The sequence below is a fragment of the Arvicanthis niloticus genome, chromosome 1 (assembly GCF_011762505.2).
Source record: "Arvicanthis niloticus isolate mArvNil1 chromosome 1, mArvNil1.pat.X, whole genome shotgun sequence".
Lineage (NCBI taxonomy): Eukaryota > Metazoa > Chordata > Mammalia > Rodentia > Muridae > Arvicanthis > Arvicanthis niloticus.
The window spans coordinates 31,163,417-31,174,753 of NC_047658.1; the positions used below are offsets into that span (position 1 = coordinate 31,163,417).

Sequence of the window (11,337 nt, forward strand, 5' to 3'; positions counted from 1 at the left end):
CAACCTTGCCAAAAGAATGAGGGTACTTCTCAATCAAATATGGCAGAACAAAAATAAAACGGATAAGAACAATCTCAGGTCCTCTTGCCTAATGCAAAGGAGAATGAGGTGGAAGCCCTGGCCAACATCACCAGCAAAACCCTGTGTCTCTAAGTATCTCTGCACACCACTTGAGCATCTTCCACCATGGCTACAAAGCTACATGCTTCCATACTACAGGGTCCTAGCATGAGACAGAATTTGACCTCCTCTGAAGGTTCTGATAACCAGCATAGGAGTAGTAGGCTTACTTTGTCCATAAGCACCACCAGATTTGTTTTGTCTCTCTGTATCGGGATCTCTGTCTCTCAGTCTCTTTCTTCTTCTTCTCTAACTTTCTCTCTGTCTCTACCTTTGTTTCTCTCTCTTTCTCTCTCCTTCTCCCTCTTCCACTATCTCCCTCCTCTCTCTCTCTCTCTCTCTCTCTCTCTCTCTCTCTCTCTCTCTCTCTCTGTCTCTCTCTTCTCTATGTCTGTTTTTCCCCAACTCTATCTCAGACTTTGGCCTTTCCCTTCCCCTATCAAACTCTGTTCTCTTTCCAAGCCACTGGCCCAGGAATCCAGCTTGCTGCATGAGACACAGAGTCTTCTTGGTAACCACCTGATTACATTACTGTCATACAGTCCCTGAGACATGCTAAGGCATCTGGCCACATTGGACCTGCAGCCAGCTTTCCATAGTCACTCTGTGGAGCAACACAGCAGGGTTGTTCATGTCAAAGCATCTGGGTAGCCTGAACACACTTGCATGCATTCCAGTGTACAACCCAGTGGATTTGGTGCCACTGCTCATCCTACTTCTGCCTCACAGTCTAATCTGCACTTGGGCTGCAGGCCACACCTTGGAGCTGGCAGGACTTTCTACTCAGTCTCTGCCAAGCCATTCCTCAACAACCACTGAAGATGCCACTAGAGCAAAGGGGGCTGCTTTGTTCTAGGCCATGGTTTCTGTCAGAGGAGGCAAAGCACAGGCCCATCTGTAGAGGTTCTGGCTAGAGCCTGAGGAAGGCAAGGCCAATAGAGTGCTTGGCAAGCCTGTGTCTGACGCCCAGAGGACCTGGGTGACCCAAGGTGCCGGACCTCAGTCCCGATGACAGAAGCGGTAGTGAGTTTTCACTCATTTTGTTCAGATTTTCCAAGGAATGTTTGACTGGGAATCATCATAGATCCAAGCACGATGGAGTGCCATGCACAGAGAGGATCTGGGTAGTCTGGAGTGCTCAGGCTTTGGGGAGAGCAAGGAATTGCAAGATATTGCCCATCCATTACCAGGGAAGAATGGGCCTAAGCCCCAAACCTGGGAGCACCAGGAGGCCCTGAGCCTGCTGCATGTCCCGAATGGACAGGATGCAGGGATGGCAGCTCCTCCCAGCTCCACCAAGACCTGAGCACCTTGAGTCCTCGGGCCATTTCTGAGTTCCTTACCTTTGACCTCTGGCGCTCTCAGGACTTTCAGGAAGACCAAACCAGGTCACTGGAGCTTCATTCAGCCACTGTCAAACCGCATCCTATGTGGTGGGGCCATTTCCCCTCAAGGAAGACACCCATGGCCCATGCTGGACAATGTATGCGACCCTGGGAAGACAGCAGAGAGCACATGCCGCCATTACACTGGGACCCATGCAAACCAGGATGGATGATGGGCTTGCTGTTTCTTTTGGCATGGTCAGACCACACAGGCGCCCTCAACACTCCTGCTCTTGCCAACCTCTGGGCCCTGCCCTTCCACATCAGGGATGCTTTTCCTCTCAAGCCTTGCCTGGAGACAAAACATGCCCTTTGCTATCAAGTGCTTCCTGGGCACTCCCCTAACTCCATGGCCTTCAGGATGATATCTGAGCTGCTCTAGAGGGACACAGCACATGCCAGGAGCTCCAACACATCAACCTTCTCCACCAGCGCCCAGCACAACCTTGCCAAAAGAATGAGGGTACTTCTCAATCAAATATGGCAGAACAAAAATAAAACAGATAAGAACAATCTCAGGTCCTCTTGCCTAATGCAAAGGAGAATGAGGTGGAAGCTCTGGCCAACATCACCAGCAAAACCCTGTGTCTCTAAGTATCTCTGCACACCACTTGAGCATCTTCCACCATGGCTACAAAGCTACATGCTTCCATACTACAGGGTCCTAGCATGAGACAGAATTTGACCTCCTCTTAAGGTTCTGATAACCAGCATAGGAGTAGCAGGCTTACTTTGTCCATAAGCACCACCAGATTTGTTTTGTCTCTCTGTATTGGGATCTCTGTCTCTCAGTCTCTTTCTTCTTCTTCTCTAACTTTCTCTCTGTCTCTACCTTTGTTTCTCTCTCTTTCTCTCTCCTTCTCCCTCTTCCACTATCTCCCTCCTCTCGCTCTCTCTCTTTCTCTCTCTCTCTCTCTCATCTCTCTCTCTCTCTCTCTCTCTCTCTCTCTCTCTCTCTCTCTCTCTCTCTCTCTCTGTCTCTCTCTTCTCTATGTCTGTTTTTCCCCAACTCTATCTCAGACTTTGGCCTTTCCCTTCCCCTATCAAACTCTGTTCTCTTTCCAAGCCACTGGCCCAGGAATCCAGCTTGCTGCATGAGACACAGAGTCTTCTTGGTAACCACCTGATTACATTACTGTCATACAGTCCCTGAGACATGCTAAGGCATCTGGCCACATTGGACCTGCAGCCAGCTTTCCATAGTCACTCTGTGGAGCAACACAGCAGGGTTGTTCATGTCAAAGCATCTGGGTAGCCTGAACACACTTGCATGCATTCCAGTGTACAACCCAGTGGCTTTGGTGCCACTGCTCATCCTACTTCTGCCTCACAGTCTACTCTGCACTTGGGCTGCAGGCCACACCTTGGAGCTGGCAGGACTTTCTACTCAGTCTCTGCCAAGCCATTCCTCAACAACCACTGAAGATGCCACTAGAGCAAAGGGGGCTGCTTTGTTCTAGGCCATGGTTTCTGTCAGAGTAGGCAAAGCACAGGCCCATCTGTAGAGAGTCTGGCTAGAGCCTGAGGAAGGCAAGGCCAATAGAGTGCTTGGCAAGCCTGTGTCTGACGCCCAGAGGACCTGGGTGACCCAAGGTGCCGGACCTCAGTCCCGATGACAGAAGCGGTAGTGAGTTTTCACTCATTTTGTTCAGATTTTCCAAGGAATGTTTGACTGGGAATCATCATAGATCCAAGCACGATGGAGTGCCATGCACAGAGAGGATCTGGGTAGTCTGGAGTGCTCAGGCTTTGGGGAGAGCAAGGAATTGCAAGATATTGCCCATCCATTACCAGGGAAGAATGGGCCTAAGCCCCAAACCTGGGAGCACCAGGAGGCCCTGAGCCTGCTGCATGTCCCGAATGGACAGGATGCAGGGATGGCAGCTCCTCCCAGCTCCACCAAGACCTGAGCACCTTGAGTCCTCGGGCCATTTCTGAGTTCCTTACCTTTGACCTCTGGCGCTCTCAGGACTTTCAGGAAGACCAAACCAGGTCACTGGAGCTTCATTCAGCCACTGTCAAACCGCAACCTATGTGGTGGGGCCATTTCCCCTCAAGGAAGTACACCCATGGCCCATGCTGGACAATGTATGCGACCCTGGGAAGACAGCAGAGAGCACATGCCGCCATTACACTGGGACCCATGCAAACCAGGATGGATGATGGGCTTGCTGTTTCTTTTGGCATGGTCAGACCACACAGGCGCCCTCAACACTCCTGCTCTTGCCAACCTCTGGGCCCTGCCCTTCCACATCAGGGATGCTTTTCCTCTCAAGCCTTGCCTGGAGACAAAACATGCCCTTTGCTATCAAGTGCTTCCTGGGCACTCCCCTAACTCCATGGCCTTCAGGATGATATCTGAGCTGCTCTAGAGGGACACAGCACATGCCAGGAGCTCCAACACATCAACCTTCTCCACCAGCGCCCAGCACAACCTTGCCAAAAGAATGAGGGTACTTCTCAATCAAATATGGCAGAACAAAAATAAAACGGATAAGAACAATCTCAGGTCCTCTTGCCTAATGCAAAGGAGAATGAGGTGGAACCTCTGGCCAACATCACCAGCAAAACCCTGTGTCTCTAAGTATCTCTGCACACCACTTGAGCATCTTCCACCATGGCTACAAAGCTACATGCTTCCATACTACAGGGTCCTAGCATGAGACAGAATTTGACCTCCTCTGAAGGTTCTGATAACCAGCATAGGAGTAGCAGGCTTACTTTGTCCATAAGCACCACCAGATTTGTTTTGTCTCTCTGTATTGGGATCTCTGTCTCTCAGTCTCTTTCTTCTTCTTCTCTAACTTTCTCTCTGTCTCTACCTTTGTTTCTCTCTCTTTCTCTCTCCTTCTCCCTCTTCCACTATCTCCCTCCTCTCCTCTCTCTCTCTCTCTCTCTCTCTCTCTCTCTCTCTCTCTCTCTCTCTCTCTCTCTCTCTCTCTCTCTCTATCTCTGTCTCTCTCTTCTCTATGTCTGTTTTTCCCCAACTCTATCTCAGACTTTGGCCTTTCCCTTCCCCTATCAAACTCTGTTCTCTTTCCAAGCCACTGGCCCAGGAATCCAGCTTGCTGCATGAGACACAGAGTCTTCTTGGTAACCACCTGATTACATTACTGTCATACAGTCCCTGAGACATGCTAAGGCATCTGGCCACATTGGACCTGCAGCCAGCTTTCCATAGTCACTCTGTGGAGCAACACAGCAGGGTTGTTCATGTCAAAGCATCTGGGTAGCCTGAACACACTTGCATGCATTCCAGTGTACAACCCAGTGGCTTTGGTGCCACTGCTCATCCTACTTCTGCCTCACAGTCTACTCTGCACTTGGGCTGCAGGCCACACCTTGGAGCTGGCAGGACTTTCTACTCAGTCTCTGCCAAGCCATTCCTCAACAACCACTGAAGATGCCACTAGAGCAAAGGGGGCTGCTTTGTTCTAGGCCATGGTTTCTGTCAGAGTAGGCAAAGCACAGGCCCATCTGTAGAGAGTCTGGCTAGAGCCTGAGGAAGGCAAGGCCAATAGAGTGCTTGGCAAGCCTGTGTCTGACGCCCAGAGGACCTGGGTGACCCAAGGTGCCGGACCTCAGTCCCGATGACAGAAGCGGTAGTGAGTTTTCACTCATTTTGTTCAGATTTTCCAAGGAATGTTTGACTGGGAATCATCATAGATCCAAGCACGATGGAGTGCCATGCACAGAGAGGATCTGGGTAGTCTGGAGTGCTCAGGCTTTGGGGAGAGCAAGGAATTGCAAGATATTGCCCATCCATTACCAGGGAAGAATGGGCCTAAGCCCCAAACCTGGGAGCACCAGGAGGCCCTGAGCCTGCTGCATGTCCCGAATGGACAGGATGCAGGGATGGCAGCTCCTCCCAGCTCCACCAAGACCTGAGCACCTTGAGTCCTCGGGCCATTTCTGAGTTCCTTACCTTTGACCTCTGGCGCTCTCAGGACTTTCAGGAAGACCAAACCAGGTCACTGGAGCTTCATTCAGCCACTGTCAAACCGCATCCTATGTGGTGGGGCCATTTCCCCTCAAGGAAGACACCCATGGCCCATGCTGGACAATGTATGCGACCCTGGGAAGACAGCAGAGAGCACATGCCACCATTACACTGGGACCCATGCAAACCAGGATGGATGATGGGCTTGCTGTTTCTTTTGGCATGGTCAGACCACACAGGCGCCCTCAACACTCCTGCTCTTGCTAACCTCTGGGCCCTGCCCTTCCACATCAGGGATGCTTTTCCTCTCAAGCCTTGCCTGGAGACAAAACATGCCCTTTGCTATCAAGGGCTTCCTGGGCACTCCCCTAACTCCATGGCCTTCAGGATGATATCTGAGCTGCTCTAGAGGGACACAGCACATGCCAGGAGCTCCAACACATCAACCTTCTCCACCAGCGCCCAGCACAACCTTGCCAAAAGAATGAGGGTACTTCTCAATCAAATATGGCAGAACAAAAATAAAACGGATAAGAACAATCTCAGGTCCTCTTGCCTAATGCAAAGGAGAATGAGGTGGAAGCTCTGGCCAACATCACCAGCAAAACCCTGTGTCTCTAAGTATCTCTGCACACCACTTGAGCATCTTCCACCATGGCTACAAAGCTACATGCTTCCATACTACAGGGTCCTAGCATGAGACAGAATTTGACCTCCTCTTAAGGTTCTGATAACCAGCATAGGAGTAGTAGGCTTACTTTGTCCATAAGCACCACCAGATTTGTTTTGTCTCTCTCTATCGGGATCTCTGTCTCTCAGTCTCTTTCTTCTTCTTCTCTAACTTTCTCTCTGTCTCTACCTTTGTTTCTCTCTCTTTCTCTCTCCTTCTCCCTCTTCCACTATCTCCCTCCTCTCTCTCTCTCTCTCTCTCTCTCTCTCTCTCTCTCTCTCTCTCTCTCTCTCTCTCTGTCTCTCTCTTCTCTATGTCTGTTTTTCACCAACTCTATCTCAGACTTTGGCCTTTCCCTTCCCCTATCAAACTCTGTTCTCTTTCCAAGCCACTGGCCCAGGAATCCAGCTTGCTGCATGAGACACAGAGTCTTCTTGGTAACCACCTGATTACATTACTGTCATACAGTCCCTGAGACATGCTAAGGCATCTGGCCACATTGGACCTGCAGCCAGCTTTCCATAGTCACTCTGTGGAGCAACACAGCAGGGTTGTTCATGTCAAAGCATCTGGGTAGCCTGAACACACTTGCATGCATTCAAGTGTACAACCCAGTGGCTTTGGTGCCACTGCTCATCCTACTTCTGCCTCACAGTCTAATCTGCACTTGGGCTGCAGGCCACACCTTGGAGCTGGCAGGACTTTCTACTCAGTCTCTTCCAAGCCACTCCTCAACAACCACTGAAGATGCCACTAGAGCAAAGGGGGCTGCTTTGTTCTAGGCCATGGTTTCTGTCAGAGTAGGCAAAGCACAGGCCCATCTGTAGAGAGTCTGGCTAGAGCCTGAGGAAGGCAAGGCCAATAGAGTGCTTGGCAAGCCTGTGTCTGACACCCAGAGGACCTGGGTGACCCAAGGTGCCGGACCTCAGTCCCGATGACAGAAGCGGTAGTGAGTTTTCACTCATTTTGTTCAGATTTTCCAAGGAATGTTTGACTGGGAATCATCATAGATCCAAGCACGATGGAGTGCCATGCACAGAGAGGATCTGGGTAGTCTGGAGTGCTCAGGCTTTGGGGAGAGCAAGGAATTGCAAGATATTGCCCATCCATTACCAGGGAAGAATGGGCCTAAGCCCCAAACCTGGGAGCACCAGGAGGCCCTGAGCCTGCTGCATGTCCCGAATGGACAGGATGCAGGGATGGCAGCTCCTCCCAGCTCCACCAAGACCTGAGCACCTTGAGTCCTCGGGCCATTTCTGAGTTCCTTACCTTTGACCTCTGGCGCTCTCAGGACTTTCAGGAAGACCAAACCAGGTCACTGGAGCTTCATTCAGCCACTGTCAAACCGCATCCTATGTGGTGGGGCCATTTCCCCTCAAGGAAGTCACCCATGGCCCATGCTGGACAATGTATGCGACCCTGGGAAGACAGCAGAGAGCACATGCCGCCATTACACTGGGACCCATGCAAACCAGGATGGATGATGGGCTTGCTGTTTCTTTTGGCATGGTCAGACCACACAGGCGCCCTCAACACTCCTGCTCTTGCCAACCTCTGGGCCCTGCCCTTCCACATCAGGGATGCTTTTCCTCTCAAGCCTTGCCTGGAGACAAAACATGCCCTTTGCTATCAAGTGCTTCCTGGGCACTCCCCTAACTCCATGGCCTTCAGGATGATATCTGAGCTGCTCTAGAGGGACACAGCACATGCCAGGAGCTCCAACACATCAACCTTCTCCACCAGTGCCCAGCACAACCTTGCCAAAAGAATGAGGGTACTTCTCAATCAAATATGGCAGAACAAAAATAAAACGGATAAGAACAATCTCAGGTCCTCTTGCCTAATGCAAAGGAGAATGAGGTGGACCTCTGGCCAACATCACCAGCAAAACCCTGTGTCTCTAAGTATCTCTGCACACCACTTGAGCATCTTCCACCATGGCTACAAAGCTACATGCTTCCATACTACAGGGTCCTAGCATGAGACAGAATTTGACCTCCTCTTAAGGTTCTGATAACCAGCATAGGAGTAGTAGGCTTACTTTGTCCATAAGCACCACCAGATTTGTTTTGTCTCTCTGTATCGGGATCTCTGTCTCTCAGTCTCTTTCTTCTTCTTCTCTAACTTTCTCTCTGTCTCTACCTTTGTTTCTCTCTCTTTCTCTCTCCTTCTCCCTCTTCCACTATCTCCCTCCTCTCTCTCTCTCTCTCTCTCTCTCTCTCTCTCTCTCTCTCTCTCTCTCTCTCTCTGTCTCTCTCTTCTCTATGTCTGTTTTTCCCCAACTCTATCTCAGACTTTGGCCTTTCCCTTCCCCTATCAAACTCTGTTCTCTTTCCAAGCCACTGGCCCAGGAATCCAGCTTGCTGCATGAGACACAGAGTCTTCTTGGTAACCACCTGATTACATTACTGTCATACAGTCCCTGAGACATGCTAAGGCATCTGGCCACATTGGACCTGCAGCCAGCTTTCCATAGTCACTCTGTGGAGCAACACAGCAGGGTTGTTCATGTCAAAGCATCTGGGTAGCCTGAACACACTTGCATGCATCTACTTCTGCCTCACAGTCTACTCTGCACTTGGGCTGCAGGCCACACCTTGGAGCTGGCAGGACTTTCTACTCAGTCTCTGCCAAGCCATTCCTCAACAGCCACTGAAGATGCCACTAGAGCAAAGGGGGCTGCTTTGTTCTAGGCCATGGTTTCTGTCAGAGTAGGCAAAGCACAGGCCCATCTGTAGAGAGTCTGGCTAGAGCCTGAGGAAGGCAAGGCCAATAGAGTGCTTGGCAAGCCTGTGTCTGACGCCCAGAGGACCTGGGTGACCCAAGGTGCCGGACCTCAGTCCCGATGACAGAAGCGGTAGTGAGTTTTCACTCATTTTGTTCAGATTTTCCAAGGAATGTTTGACTGGGAATCATCATAGATCCAAGCACGATGGAGTGCCATGCACAGAGAGGATCTGGGTAGTCTGGAGTGCTCAGGCTTTGGGGAGAGCAAGGAATTGCAAGATATTGCCCATCCATTACCAGGGAAGAATGGGCCTAAGCCCCAAACCTGGGAGCACCAGGAGGCCCTGAGCCTGCTGCATGTCCCGAATGGACAGGATGCAGGGATGGCAGCTCCTCCCAGCTCCACCAAGACCTGAGCACCTTGAGTCCTCGGGCCATTTCTGAGTTCCTTACCTTTGACCTCTGGCGCTCTCAGGACTTTCAGGAAGACCAAACCAGGTCACTGGAGCTTCATTCAGCCACTGTCAAACCGCATCCTATGTGGTGGGGCCATTTCCCCTCAAGGAAGTCACCCATGGCCCATGCTGGACAATGTATGCGACCCTGGGAAGACAGCAGAGAGCACATGCCGCCATTACACTGGGACCCATGCAAACCAGGATGGATGATGGGCTTGCTGTTTCTTTTGGCATGGTCAGACCACACAGGCGCCCTCAACACTCCTGCTCTTGCCAACCTCTGGGCCCTGCCCTTCCACATCAGGGATGCTTTTCCTCTCAAGCCTTGCCTGGAGACAAAACATGCCCTTTGCTATCAAGTGCTTCCTGGGCACTCCCCTAACTCCATGGCCTTCAGGATGATATCTGAGCTGCTCTAGAGGGACACAGCACATGCCAGGAGCTCCAACACATCAACCTTCTCCACCAGCGCCCAGCACAACCTTGCCAAAAGAATGAGGGTACTTCTCAATCAAATATGGCAGAACAAAAATAAAACGGATAAGAACAATCTCAGGTCCTCTTGCCTAATGCAAAGGAGAATGAGGTGGAAACTCTGGCCAACATCACCAGCAAAACCCTGTGTCTCTAAGTATCTCTGCACACCACTTGAGCATCTTCCACCATGGCTACAAAGCTACATGCTTCCATACTACAGGGTCCTAGCATGAGACAGAATTTGACCTCCTCTTAAGGTTCTGATAACCAGCATAGGAGTAGTAGGCTTACTTTGTCCATAAGCACCACCAGATTTGTTTTGTCTCTCTGTATGGGGATCTCTGTCTCTCAGTCTCTTTCTTCTTCTTCTCTAACTTTCTCTCTGTCTCTACCTTTGTTTCTCTCTCTTTCTCTCTCCTTCTCCCTCTTCCACTATCTCCCTCCTCTCTCTCTCTCTCTCTCTCTCTCTCTCTCTCTCTCTCTCTCTCTTCTCTCTCTCTCTCTCCTCTCTCTCTCTCTCTCTCTCTCTCTCTCTTTCTCTCTGTCTGTCTCTCTCTTCTCTATGTCTGTTTTTCCCCAACTCTATCTCAGACTTTGGCCTTTCCCTTCCTTTATCAAACTCTGTTCTCTTTCCAAGCCACTGGCCCAGGAATCCAGCTTGCTGCATGAGACACAGAGTCTTCTTGGTAACCACCTGATTACATTACTGTCATACAGTCCCTGAGACATGCTAAGGCATCTGGCCACATTGGACCTGCAGCCAGCTTTCCATAGTCACTCTGTGGAGCAACACAGCAGGGTTGTTCATGTCAAAGCATCTGGGTAGCCTGAACACACTTGCATGCATCTACTTCTGCCTCACAGTCTACTCTGCACTTGGGCTTCAGGCCACACCTTGTAGCTGGCAGGACTTTCTACTCAGTCTCTGCCAAGCCATTCCTCAACAGCCACTGAAGATGCCACTAGAGCAAAGGGGGCTGCTTTGTTCTAGGCCATGGTTTCTGTCAGAGTAGGCAAAGCACAGGCCCATCTGTAGAGAGTCTGGCTAGAGCCTGAGGAAGGCAAGGCCAATAGAGTGCTTGGCAAGCCTGTGTCTGACGCCCAGAGGACCTGGGTGACCCAAGGTGCCGGACCTCAGTCCACGATGACAGAAGCGGTAGTGAGTTTTCACTCATTTTGTTCAGATTTTCCAAGGAATGTTTGACTGGGAATCATCATAGATCCAAGCACGATGGAGTGCCATGCACAGAGAGGATCTGGGTAGTCTGGAGTGCTCAGGCTTTGGGGAGAGCAAGGAATTGCAAGATATTGCCCATCCATTACCAGGGAAGAATGGGCCTAAGCCCAAACCTGGGAGCACCAGGAGGCCCTGAGCCTGCTGCATGTCCCGAATGGACAGGATGCAGGGATGGCCAGCTCCTCCCAGCTCCACCAAGACCCTGAGCACCTTGAGTCCTCGGGCCATTTCTGAGTTCCTTACCTTTGACCTCTGGCGCTCTCAGGACTTTCAGGAAGACCAACCAGGTCACTGGAGATTCATTAGCCACTGTCAAACCGCAT

At 50.9% G+C, this 11,337-nt stretch overlaps 6 non-coding genes across 6 annotated transcripts; all 6 read right to left on the minus strand.

Annotated features, from left to right (window-relative positions):
* Positions 1-1,114: 1,114 nt before the first annotated feature.
* Positions 1,115-1,208, minus strand: LOC117700645 (small nucleolar RNA SNORD116). Its single transcript, XR_004605544.1, has one exon. It is a non-coding gene; the product is annotated as a small nucleolar RNA SNORD116 (small nucleolar RNA).
* A 1,895-nt stretch (positions 1,209-3,103) lies between these two features.
* Positions 3,104-3,197, minus strand: LOC117700656 (small nucleolar RNA SNORD116). Its single transcript, XR_004605551.1, has one exon. It is a non-coding gene; the product is annotated as a small nucleolar RNA SNORD116 (small nucleolar RNA).
* Positions 3,198-5,081: 1,884 nt separating this feature from the next.
* Positions 5,082-5,175, minus strand: LOC117700663 (small nucleolar RNA SNORD116). Its single transcript, XR_004605552.1, has one exon. It is a non-coding gene; the product is annotated as a small nucleolar RNA SNORD116 (small nucleolar RNA).
* A 1,860-nt stretch (positions 5,176-7,035) lies between these two features.
* Positions 7,036-7,129, minus strand: LOC117700674 (small nucleolar RNA SNORD116). Its single transcript, XR_004605554.1, has one exon. It is a non-coding gene; the product is annotated as a small nucleolar RNA SNORD116 (small nucleolar RNA).
* A 1,817-nt stretch (positions 7,130-8,946) lies between these two features.
* LOC117700679 (small nucleolar RNA SNORD116) lies at positions 8,947-9,040 on the minus strand. Its single transcript, XR_004605555.1, has one exon. It is a non-coding gene; the product is annotated as a small nucleolar RNA SNORD116 (small nucleolar RNA).
* A 1,866-nt stretch (positions 9,041-10,906) lies between these two features.
* LOC117701087 (small nucleolar RNA SNORD116) lies at positions 10,907-11,001 on the minus strand. Its single transcript, XR_004605628.1, has one exon. It is a non-coding gene; the product is annotated as a small nucleolar RNA SNORD116 (small nucleolar RNA).
* Between the last annotated feature and the right edge of the window lie 336 nt (positions 11,002-11,337).